General features: G+C 45.4%; 1 protein-coding gene across 6 annotated transcripts in view; it reads left to right on the top strand.

Moving 5' to 3' along the window:
• The first annotated feature begins 208 nt into the window (after positions 1–208).
• Fam110b (family with sequence similarity 110 member B) overlaps positions 209–12,168 on the top strand; it is a 136,001-nt gene continuing 124,041 nt past the window's right edge. For 4 of the 6 annotated variants that reach the window (XM_028858112.2, XM_028858108.2, XM_037202436.1 and 1 more), the window contains exon 1: positions 230–526. The gene's annotated coding sequence lies outside the window, so the exon portion shown is untranslated. Of the gene's footprint in view, positions 527–12,168 lie in introns of all 6 variants that reach the window. The other 2 variants (XM_028858114.1, XR_005090799.1) reach the window with 2 other exon arrangements.

Below are 12,168 nucleotides of genomic sequence, written 5' to 3'. Positions count from 1 at the left end.
CACACAGGTTCTAGGTACATACATAGCCTGGTCTGCACATCCAGGGCGGCTTCTCGAGGGTGGGAGCAGTGGGGCAGTTGGGGCACCGGGTGGGCGTGGGGCTGATGGGAGCAGGGCGGGGGCACAGGTGGGCGGGGCGGAGGAGAGCGGGGAGGGGTGCAGGGCGCGGAGGGGGTGGGGCGGGAAGGTGCCTGGGGGCGGGCACTCTGGGGGCGTGCCGGCTGCGCGGGCCACGAGCTCCGGGCCGCTGCAACTGGCTCCAAGTTCCCTCCCTCGCTCTCCCGCGGAGCCTGCCTGATCCCGCCCCTCGGTGCGGAGGTGCAAACGCGGCGGCGGCCAGCCCAGCCCTCCGTTGCCGCGCGATCTGGGCCCGTTCGCCCACCGCGGGCCGCTCGGAGCCAGTGGCGAGGACCCGGCGGCCGCTTCATCTCGGCCTGCAGTGCCCAGCGCGGCCCAAGCTCCTCCTCGCGATCTTTGGAGCCTGATCCCTGGCCTGGCTGCCTTCAGGGGCCGGAGCTCGGCTAAGGTAAGCTGGGGCGCTGGCGGGTGGGAGTGCGGCTCGGGGTCCTGCTCCTACCGGGCCTGGGCTCCGGGAGCCTGGCCCCGCTGTCCGCCCTGCGCCCAGCCGGGCATCAAGGCCCAGGCTCAGAAGGAGCGCTAGCTGCTGGGGAGAGGGTGGGCGAGGACGCGGCGGCCCCCGGCCCCTCTCCGTGCTGCGTCCCCACCCAGGTTATCCCGTGGGCACGCCAGTGTGCTGCCGGTTCCTGCGGGAATGCAGATCCCCGGGCTTTGAAAGTTTGTTTGCCCCCCGCGCCCTCCCTCCAGTCCTCCCTCCCACAGCTCGGTTGTCTCTACCTTCTTTGAATGCATGCTGGTTGGAAATACATAATGTTGGTCCCGGCTCACTCGTGCCCCTGTCATCTAGCGGCGCTCATAACTTGGCGACAATGCCGGGCTGTGGAAAGCTGGGTGTCTGCGCTGCCCTCCTTTTGTTAGAGCAGGAGCCTGATGGTGTAAGCGGCAGTGACAAGTCTCTCCATCCTGGCTAATGGAGAAGGAAGAGGAGATAACTTTGCCTTATTACTTCCCAAAGTGGGAATAAAACCACCTGACGCCTAGTTTTTTTTTTTAACCCTTTCAAGTTGCTGTTCGGATTTATTGACAGTGATCCTCTCCAAGAAAGAACAGGCATTCTTTCCTGCCTAAGATTCAGGCAAACTCCGGGTTTCTCCCACAGCCAAGTTATGTCCTGTGCAAATCTGGCGCACATCTGTGACAACAGTGCATGGCTGGCTTGTGAGGACTGCCGAGTCTATTTTTGCAGAGAGGAATATGATAGCAGAATCAGCATTTTTTCTGTATGAATAATATGACTTCCATTTTCATTTCCTCTGTTGGTGTTAAAGAGTTATTTAGCACCCACCATTCTAAGTTATGTGACTGTACTGTGTTGTTATTATTATTATTTGTATCCATTTTTGTGGTATTGAGACCTGGTAGTTCAAATGAGGTATTTATTAAACATAGTTATTTAAAAATAAGAGTTAATGGTAGCATGCCATTGATTTACCCCATTACATTTAATCTGTGACATTTCTTGAATTATTCGCCTTAAATCGTGAATTGAACACAGGGATGACATTACTTCTTGAACCTGAAAATCTGAAAGGCCTTAACATAAGGCCTGGAAGCAGAACTAGAGAAATGTCAGCTGGTTTTATTTTTAATTCATGTTTTTATTGTTCAGAAAAAAATGTTTTCTTTGTTTGCATCCCAGATCTTTTAAAGTGTGGTCTGTCTATTTTCAGTGTGATATAATTTTAAATCAGAACGGAGATCGGGCTGTTTGCGGGAGCCTGGCAAGCTGCTGGCTCTGTGTGCTCAGTGGCTGGGAAGGGAGGATTACTTGTCGGGTCTGAGTCCCAATTCAGATGTGGCCTAGTGGGTTTCATAACAGGTACTGGTTATCTCTAAGGGGCCTGTTGTCTATGCAGGGCTTAAATGTAACGGAAAACCTCTGCTGTGAGCCTCATCGTCAAATCACCCCTTCTCAAGGTTTAGAATACTAATTTCAATTCTAGTTGAAAAATTCACATTGTTAGCAGTTAGTTGACACTCACCATGCTTGTCATTAATGAAAGATGAATGTACTCCCTGTATGACCACCCCCTTAGAGCATGTCGTGACTCTAGGGATCAAGATCTATAGGCCCAATAACTGAAAAAAAAAAATGAAGCTACGCATTTGCCATTTTCAGTAACCAAAAAATGGTGCTTACAACTTAGATAGTTTATGTGATCGTCAGTTAGGTATCAGTTCACCTTCTGTCTCCACCGTTGACTTTGAAGTGACAATCTTTTTCATTTTTCAATGTTTTGAAGTCTTGGGGTCCTCCACAATTGGAGCTGCTGTAGGTACAGCCCCTCAACAGTAGGTGGTGCTGTGGGGAACTCTGGGAGCCCAGCCCAGCACAGGTATGCTTAAGGAAATTCAGGGATTGATAAAACAGCACCACTGCTTGCCTCGCTGTGAAAAAATGTAAAGACACAGGTATGCGTAAGTGTTAGGATTGATGTGGCTTCTTAAGTTTCCTCTTGTGTTTTTAAATCTTTTGGGCATTTACCTAGAGAATGTTTTCTCTTTGAGAGCCCTATAATGTTCTAGGTGTTAAATGTACATTGCTCATGAAAATTATTAGCTGTGCTCTTTCTTCCCTTTTATTTCTCCATGTTAGAGTTAGGTGGAATAACCTAAGCTAAGAGCCTCTGCAGCTACTCTCGACCTTTCCTTCTTCCAACACAAAAATAAATAGTAAGGAGCCTGGTAGCATTTTGAATTCATTTAGGGAAGCCTGTCTTAGGGTCTTTTTGTTGTTGTTGTTGTTGCTTCTTATCATTTTCCTGGATCCTGGTATGTTGCAAAGAGAGTTGATATTCAAGGTGAAGACTTTGAATTTATTCTGTGCTGCATGGGACCCGGGCTGTGTGAGCACCCAGGCTAGGAAGTGAATAAGTGCACTCAGGAAAGGGTTTTCTGGCTCCTCACTGATTATCTCTGAAGGCCAGTTCTGCACACAGCATATCTCTAGACTTTCTCTTACTCCTCTAACAGCCAGGAGTTTTGCTGTTATCTGCTTTCTGTGAGTGAATAGAGTGACTTGTCTGACTCATAGCTACTAAGTGGTGAGATAGGTCTAAGTACCAGAGCCCAGTGAGGAAAAGCTTTTGCCTCCCTCAGTTGCTGGAGCTGACTGCCCCTTTCTCCTGGAGTTTGGTATCAATAAATCTCATCACTCAGTGATCGGATTTGGATTTTCTGGGTAGTGCTTGATCATCAAACAGTCCAAATCTAGGAGAAATTCAGCTGTCTTTTTTTTTTTTTTTTTTTCTTTAACCCCAGAGGAATCTCATAATGCCTGGCAAAGATGACTTGTTTTAGTTGAGGAGGATGGCAGTTGAGTGTCTTTGAATTAGATAAAAGGCTAATAAAGACGGCTTAGACATTGGGTCTGTTTGGGGCTTTTGGTCATGACAGCCCCAGCTCTCCATTTAGCATTATGATGTTTTCTTCCTCAGGGAGCTTGTTTATGATGATCACTTTCATCTGCTAGATAAGACTGTGAGGGCTGAAGCAAATCCCTTCTCTGGTTTCCAGTCACTGCTTGTTTTTTTCCGACAGTTGAGGCAGAGCCTAACTTAATTGTTTTTCTTTAAAAGAGATGAGTGATGTTTCTGAGTCCAGCACCCTACAGGAATACAAATAGTAATATAAATAAGTAGTACTTGGGAACCCCTGAAAAAAGCAGGTGACTCAGGCACAATGCTGTCATGCTGTCCCCAAAGCTTGATGGAACTGTGTTCTGGCAATGAAAGATCTGATTTGGGTTGATGGACATAGAAGAACTGAATGATAGCTGTGGGAATGTACTTTCTTATTGTTCATACCAGTGATGACAATAATTAAGATACCGGTCAACCTTTTCTACTCCGCCACAATCCTTTTTCATCTTGTTTGTAGATAACTTGGGCAGGCTTCTTAATGATGCTTTTGTGATGTAAAATTAATAAACTTATACAATACATATGCCTATTTTGACACCTTTGGTTTCTTCCTGTGCATGAGAAGGTACTGAGTAGGACCTTAATCTTTTTCATGTGATATAGTTTATCTCACGAGTAGACTACATAAGGACCTGTGCTTATGAGCCTTGACTTCTCCCACTCTCTTATTCATTTAAAGCTTAGCAGCCAAACAAATTGCTTACTTTTTATTCCCTAGCATTGTCAATGGAAAAAAAAAGGTGGTGGTGGTGGAGGTGGTGGTGGTGGTGGTGGTGGTGGTGGAGGTGGTGGTGGTGGTGGTAGTAGTATGCACAACAACACAATTTTCAACTGGCTCTAGAGAGGGGATGTGAAAATTGTAAACATTTTGGAAGCAAATTCAAAGAACACCTCAGCTCGAGGAAACTTTCATTTAGCAGACTGGTTTCTGGAAGAACTGAAAGAATTTCATGGTGTAGTTTGTGCATCAGGCCAAGATCAGTGTGGTTTGAAATTATCCAATTCCAGATAAGGCCTTTTGAAACACAATCCTAAGCACATGGGATTTGGGGGTGTTTGTATTATAACAAAAAGCAGGGTTTTTCCCCCCTCCTACTGACAGTAGAAGATTTTTCATCTTTTTGGGTGTCTTCTTAAAGAAAAATCATGGGTAATACTTCAAAACGACCATTCTCTCTAGCGGTGCTTTGGTCCCATAAACTTAGTAATAAAAAAGAAGTAATTATGCAAAAGAACACAGTTAATAATTTGTCCTATTATAGTTAATATATTAAAAATTATTTGCAGTGGATTTATTGTGTGCCAGATTTTTTTTTTATTTAAACCCTAGCCAGGAAAGATGTGGTCCCTGTCAGTTCCTGGCTTGTATCATTAATTACTTGTCCTTTAACTATGAGTCCTGTAGCTATGATTCAGTATCTGCAAAAGCAATTTAAAGGAGAAAGACTTATTTGGCTTACAATTCCTGGGACATCACAAAGGCAGGCACATGAGGCAGGTGGTCACATTGCAACCACAGTCAGGAAGCAGGAGGAGGTGGGGCTTCTGCTCAGCTGGCTTTCTCCATCTATGCAGTCCAGGAGAAGCCCAGGGAATGGTCCTGCCTACAGTTAGGGTAGGTCTTCCCACTTCATCTAACTGAAAATCAAGAGCATCCTTCACAGTCATGTTCAGAAGCTAAGCTATCCTCAACAAGCTCTTCTTGGTGTGATTGAAGCTGGTTGCCAAGGTGATTCTGGATCCTGTCAATCAAAATTAGCCTCATGAGGCTTTAGAGGCCAAAGTGAGAAAACACAATAAATTAAGTCAGTGGTTCTTAACTTTCTAATACTGTGACTCTTTAGTATAGTTCCTCATGTTGTGGTGACCCCCAGTCATGAAATTACTTTCATTGCTACTTCATAATTGTAATTTTGCTACTTTTATGAATTGTAATGTACATATTTGATGGGCCAGATATCTGATATGTGATCCCCAAAGAGGTCACGATCCACAGGTAGAGAACCACTGATTTAAATGAATATACAAAACCTACCTTAAAGGTATAACAAGTGCAGTTGAGAATGGGGAAGACTTCCCAACTGGGGTATGTGGTTTTGGAGAGTCTCATTGAGAACTTTAGTGAGTGCTGAGAGTTTTTTTTTTTTTAAGGCAACATTTGAAGGATGTTTGATCATAGGGATGGCTTATGCAAAGACCCTGTGACAAACAGAACTTCTACCTTTGTGACAAGAGACAAAGGAACCAGGTCAGCCGGTGGCCTTGTAGACCACAGTGTGTGTGTGTGTGTGTGTGTGTGTGTGTGTGTGTGTGTGTGTGTGTGTTGGGAGCTGGTGGATTGATTCCAAGAGGACCTGGCTTTAAAACTCAGTTGTGGGGAGGACAGACAGTGGATCTTTGGAGAAAAGTGGAAGCAACAAAGCTATTACCAAGGTATTGGCGTGGGGAGGATCAGTGTTTGTTAGACTGGAGGAAAGCTGAGAAGGTGAAGGGGCCTGGTGTCTGCGGGATTCTGGGTTCTCCTCCTCACCTGACACACCTCCAATTTTGAGACATATCATCATTGTCCATGGCCACTGGGATAGAACTACAAAGTCACTTGGACCGTGATACAGCACCTGTTGTGATGTGGGTTCTGATTTCAGGTCATGAAACAGGAAACTATGTATGCATTGTAATCAGTGACATGCAGCCTGCTCTACAGATTAACCTTTGAGGGCTTTTTGCTTTGTATCTTACTGTTTGTCTCTGACTGAAGTAAGTGAAGCCCTGTGTTTGGGAGGACCTTGGGAGAAAGATCAGGCCTTGACAAAGCACCTGCCTGCTACTCAGAAACTCCTGCAGAAAACTACACGAGGTGTGAAGACTCTTCTGTGTGCTTCACATGCACATGAGGGAGATGTGTAGTGGTATTTGCTGTGCCCATGACCTTGGGCTATATGGCCCAAAGGTCCATAACGGCAAGAAGCACTGCCTCCTTCAGGGCTTTATATAAGCCTAAGATCATGGGCAGAGCAAATACCACTACAGACATGTGCACTACATTTATGTCTAGATGATTGGTATCACAGAGACTAGGAAACTGGGGATGCCAGATTCGCCATGATTCAGGGAGTTTCTGACCCTCTGTGTGTGTGTGTGCCTGGCCCTAAATGAGGACAAACCTGGGAGATCCACACTGTTCCTCTGTTAGGTCACTGGGTGCCTGTGCCTGGCCCTAAATGAGGACAGGCCTGGGAGATCCACACTATTCCTCTGTCAGGTCACTGGTTGCCTGTGCCTGGCCCTAAATGAGGACAAACCTGGGAGATCCACACTGTTCCTCTGTTAGGTCACTGGGTGGACTGAGGCCTTGGGGATCCCAGGTCAAAAGTGTCTTTGTAGCCAGCAAACAGAAAGTAGGTTCCTTGAGAAGAGGGAGGGTCTCCCAGTGCAGTCAGTGTGGGGTGCAGACTGGCAGTGTGAGTTCAGCTGGTCCCTGAGGCCTCAAGACCTCAGTTTCTTTTCTTTAAAATGGGAATGGCTACCATACCTACTTCCAAGACCACTGTGGGAGTTAGGTGAGAAGCTTACAAAGTACAGAACTCTAGTCTTTCTCTCTTACGGGTTCTGTGCCTTATTCCTTCCCAGTCAGGATTTCATCAAATGGGTCACAGGACAAAAGTTACTGTATCAGGTTTGCCATGGTTGCTGAAGCTAGAGTAGTAGCCCCGTTCCCAGCTGCCCTGATGGGTTTCATTTATAGCCCTCATCCCTAACCAAAACTTCACATGTATTTTGTTGTTTGTGTGTTGAATCCTCCTTTCCTTAAGTTGAAATTCATGCTCACACTTGAGCTTCAGGCTGTGCAGTGTCTGGTACTGTAGTTGGCTACATGGTGCCAGCTGCATTGCTCTGCTGCTGGCGAGGAGGCCCTTGTCCTCTGGGATCTTGGTGACCCAGCCAGAAGGCCTGGGGTCAAGTGGTGATCGTGTCCTTTATCACAGCATTTGCTGTGAAGTGACTGACTTTTCAGCCGACTGTGCATACCTGTTCTTCAGAGTCTGGGGACGGAGAGGGTGGAGGGAAGAGGAGGTTGTCCTTAGAAGCAAGGGTTTCTTGAGGGCAGTGGATTTGCAGTGGCTTGTTTGTTCTTTCAGTTGAATGTCACCCCGGGTCACTGAAGGCATGGTACTGCTTACAGATACCTGATTGTTACATAATGGAATCATAGGAGTGGGCTGAAGGAGTGATTGGGTGTGATGGTGTGATTAAGATCACTCGTGGCTCTTCCAGAGGACCTGAACTGGGTTCCTAGCACACATGTCAGGTGGCCTGTAATTCCAGCTCCAGGTGATCTGACATACTCTGCTGACCTCCATGGCCATGCACACATGTGACACACATTTACACAGACACGTATACCCATAAATAAAAACAATAAAAAATTTAAAAAGCGATGGGAGTGGATGTAGTAGGGAAGTGTCACCTGTGTGAAAGTGGCCAGTGCTTATTAAGCTATTCCCATTGCCTAAGACATTGGGGCCATTGCCTTCTCCCCACCGTGACATTGGGTGACAGACCCTGTCAGCCGCTACTCTGGACTGTGGATGATTATTATTATTATTATTTCCCCAGTTCCTGCTTAGTTGTTTTCTGTCACTTTAGGTACTGTCTCCATTGCTGTGACCTGTTGGTGCTTTGTTTTAAATGCTATCGTGGCTTTCAGAAGGAAATCATGCTGGTTTTAGAAATAACAGAATTTTTGTAGTCACTAACCTTTTAGTCTTTCGAGGGTTTACTTATTGCTTGTTGCATACTTTTTTTTGAAGTCTGGTAAATAAAACACAAAGTTCAGACACTGTGCAAACACCCCACAATCAAGGATGTGCTTAAGTGTACACATTTAGTCACCACACACATGCAGCCACAACAGTCACCTTTCTTTACTTGGCTTACCAAGGGCCACCATTCCCATTCTTGTTGGAAACAGCTTGAGTTGGTAACACTTGCTTAGCATGCAGAGGTCCGGGATGCTCCCACACACAGCACTTCCAAACAATGAATAATAAACTTTTGGAAAGTGGGCACTCAGTAAGTGAGGACTACTGGCAAATGATGATTTGTGCGTGTGTGTGTGTGTGTGTGTGTGTGTGTGTGTGTGTATTTCCACTGCTTAAACGGAACACTGTTGAACTGGGAGGCTCTTTATAGATTTGGTGGTGCTTTGTGCATTTAAAAATTCTTTAACTTCTCATTGCCCTGTGTGCTTTGAAATGATCATTGATTGGAATGCTGTGTTTTTCGTCCTAGTCAAACTTTGCTCTTGTGTGGTGACCATGGATGCATGGGAGAAGTGAGCACTGGTTCCTAGCTCCTGGCTGTGATGCTCTGCAGTGTCTGTGCTTCCAGCACTGTTGCTTGCCTGGCTCAGAGCTCTGCGGGATGCAGCCAAACCCATTGTGTTTGGCCAAGGTGACTTGCAGCTTTGAGGGGACAGGCTGACTATGTAGAAACTTAGTTCTTTGATTTATTAAAGATTTTATAGTAGTTCTTGGACATAAATTTATATTTTTAGCTCATACTGGAGGAGAATATTATCACAACACACACATTTTTTTGTTGGTACTGGAAGTATTCTTAAGTAGTACCAGGAATGATTTGTGGTCTACTGGAACTGTTTGAATTAAAAAAAAAAAAAAAAAAGAAAGGAACAAAACAAAACAAAAAAAACTTTTCCTTAGAGGTGATGAGAGTCCCTCATGTGCCAGATTGAGGGCAGGAGAGGGAGGGAGGGAAGTAAGGAGAGGAGGAGAGAGTGAGCGAGAGGGAGGAGGGAGGGGGAAAGAGAGAGAGGGAGAGAGGGGGAGGAGAGAGAGAGGAAAAGAAGGGGAGAGGGAGAGAGAGGGAGGGGCGAGGAGGAGAGATCACACTGTGTTTAGTAGAGCATCTATGCCGCATTTTTTTTCTAGTAGAAGTGGCTCCACCCTCCCATCAGTGTGGCCTGTGTTGTGTTTCAGCTCATGTGACTTTTCCTTCCTCGCTTATCTGATTTCTCCTGCAGGTTTTTCTCCTTTCAGCATTTGCTAGCACAGGACTGGGCTGTTTGCCTTGTTAATCCCCAGTTGCTGTTTCCCTCAGGGTTTTCTGGAACCATTTCTCCACAAGAAGCATTCTGGTTCTTAGGTACTGAGAGTTAGAGATAAAGAAACCATATCACAGAAACTTTTAATTAAGTGCACGGACAGCAACAAATATTCATGCATTTTGTGTTTGAAATACTTAAGTATCTTCATCTTCCAGTTTTGCATTTTATCTGACAGCGTTAATGCATATGCCTTGCTCTATGCAGGGCTCTACAGGAAAGCAGAATCAGTGGCAAATACAATATACGGAAGTGGCTCATGTGATTAGGGAGGCTGACATGTCCCATGGTCTGCTGTCTACAAGCTGGGGAAACAAGGGCAACCAGTAGTGTAGGTTACAGACCAAGGTCAGGCCAACAGATGCTCAGCTCAAGCAGCCAGGCAGAGAGGGAACTGGGGAAGAATATGAATGAATTCAATCTTCTTACACCTTTTTGTTTTGTGTAGTTATCGAATGCCCACACACTTTGTGGTGGGCCAGCTGCTGTACCTAGTCCCCCAATTCAGTGATAACCTCCTTTGAAAACACTGGCACAACTGTAGTAATGCAGAGCTGAAATATCTGGGTACCCTGTAGATCATTCAGATTGGCTTGTATCTGTGTTCTCGAGTACCTGTGGTATTATCAGTGTGTCTCACTAATTAGGTGAATTTTTAAAATCATTCTGGGAAGATGCAGTTTCCCCAGTCATTTGACAGGAGCTGACTAGGTCCCCTAAGTCTTGATCCTCTGTAGGTCTTCTGGGCTGTCTTGCTGCAGCACTTCCCTTCCTCCAGCAAATCTGCCAGGAACTCGGCTGATGGCTGCATCTTACAGAACTGCTGTTCTCGGCTGATGGCTGCATCTGACAGAGCTGCTCTCAGCTGATGGCTGCATCTTACAGAGCTGCTCTCCTCGGCTGATGGCTGCATCTTGCAGAGCTGCTCTGGTTTTGTGTGTGTCTTCTATGAGACGGAAGTTTATCAGGGTACACGTTTTCGTCTGGTATAGACTGCCTGGCAAAGGAAAAGAGTGTGTCACTGGTACCCTTCTCCCTACTCTATGAAGCAGGGAATAGTGTGTCGATGATCATGGACCAGGTGTCTGTCTACTTCATGGTTAGTACCTGGTATTGCTTCCATTCATGTTTAAGGTATAAAAGCAGTGTTTCATAATTATACTTGATTTGTCGTTTTTATTGTTATTTGTTTTTGAGATTTAAAACGGGGGTGTGTGTGTTTCGAAACTTGTAAATATACACTATCTGATTTCAACATCAAATAGATTTGGTCTGATAGCAGGAACATTTTTAATCCAATGTGAGAAATTCTACTAAGGAAGCAGGTGCTTTAGTATTTTTCAATATTACTAAATTGAAAGCATTTGATTGCTTATGACTGATGTGTTCCTCCTTAAGTCCATCTTAAAAAAAATCCTCATACTTACAAAAATGAGGCCGACCTTTACAATTGTGTATATGTTACTGGCACTGTTTTTAGCACAGTGGATCATGTTATAGTTGATGCACTTGATATATTTTTACTTTTAATCCCCAAAGTGCGGATATTGGGAAGATCTAGGGTGTTACTGAGTCAGGAGGGAGGACTCTACAGATGCTATTAGTGCCTTCATAAAAGAGCCAGAGAGCCTTCCTGTGTCTTTCTTTTTTTGAGGATATAGTGGTAAGCTACAATACATGACCGGGAAGTAGACCCTTACCAGACAGCACATCTGTAGACGCTTGGACTTGGACTTCTTATCTACAGACTGAGAAATAAATTTCTATTTATTTGTCTATGCTATTTTATAAAATGCCATCTACTGTAGTTGCAGCCTAGGTGCTTTAAGGTTATGGACTACTTAGTCAGAATGCAAGTTTCCCCTGCATTTAGATGTGTAAAGTAACAGCAAGCTGATGAGAGACTTCGTTCTGCAGACAGGAGATGTTCCTGAAGCCTCAGCAGTGACATGGCAGCAGCACTTTATGCTCAGGGAGTTTTCAGTGGATTAGCTGCATCTCTGTAGAGATTTGTGAAACCACAGTGCTGACTGGCACTGGTCGACTTGAAGTGGCCCTCCATGCGCCCCGGAAGAAGGGATCTCATTTGAGGAATTGCCTCCACTAGGTTGGCCTGTGGGGATGTCTGTGGATGTCATCTTGACTACTAAGTGAGGGCACACCTGCTGCAGGCAGTGCCTCCACTGGGCAGGTGGTCCTGGGCTGTCATGGAAACCTGGCTGAGGAAGTCTGGAACACCGTTCCTCGACATGTTTCAGGACCTTTTTTTTGTTTCTCTTGAGGATGAATTGTAACCTGTAAGCCAAACAAACCCTTTTGTTTCCCGTCATTTTGATAATAGTGTTTATCACAACAACAGCAACAACAACAACAATAAAAACAGGACACTATCCTAGAAAGGGGTAAAGTCTTTCCCTTAACTGAGCCAGCTTCCTGGCAGGCGTGCACCCGTGAGCCAGGGCCTCCACTCTGCATGCTAAGGGC

The sequence above is a fragment of the Peromyscus leucopus genome, chromosome 2 (genome assembly GCF_004664715.2).
Source record: "Peromyscus leucopus breed LL Stock chromosome 2, UCI_PerLeu_2.1, whole genome shotgun sequence".
Classification (NCBI taxonomy): Eukaryota; Metazoa; Chordata; class Mammalia; order Rodentia; family Cricetidae; genus Peromyscus; species Peromyscus leucopus.
Note: the sequence above shows the minus strand (reverse complement) of the source record. Positions and strands in the feature narration are given on the sequence as shown.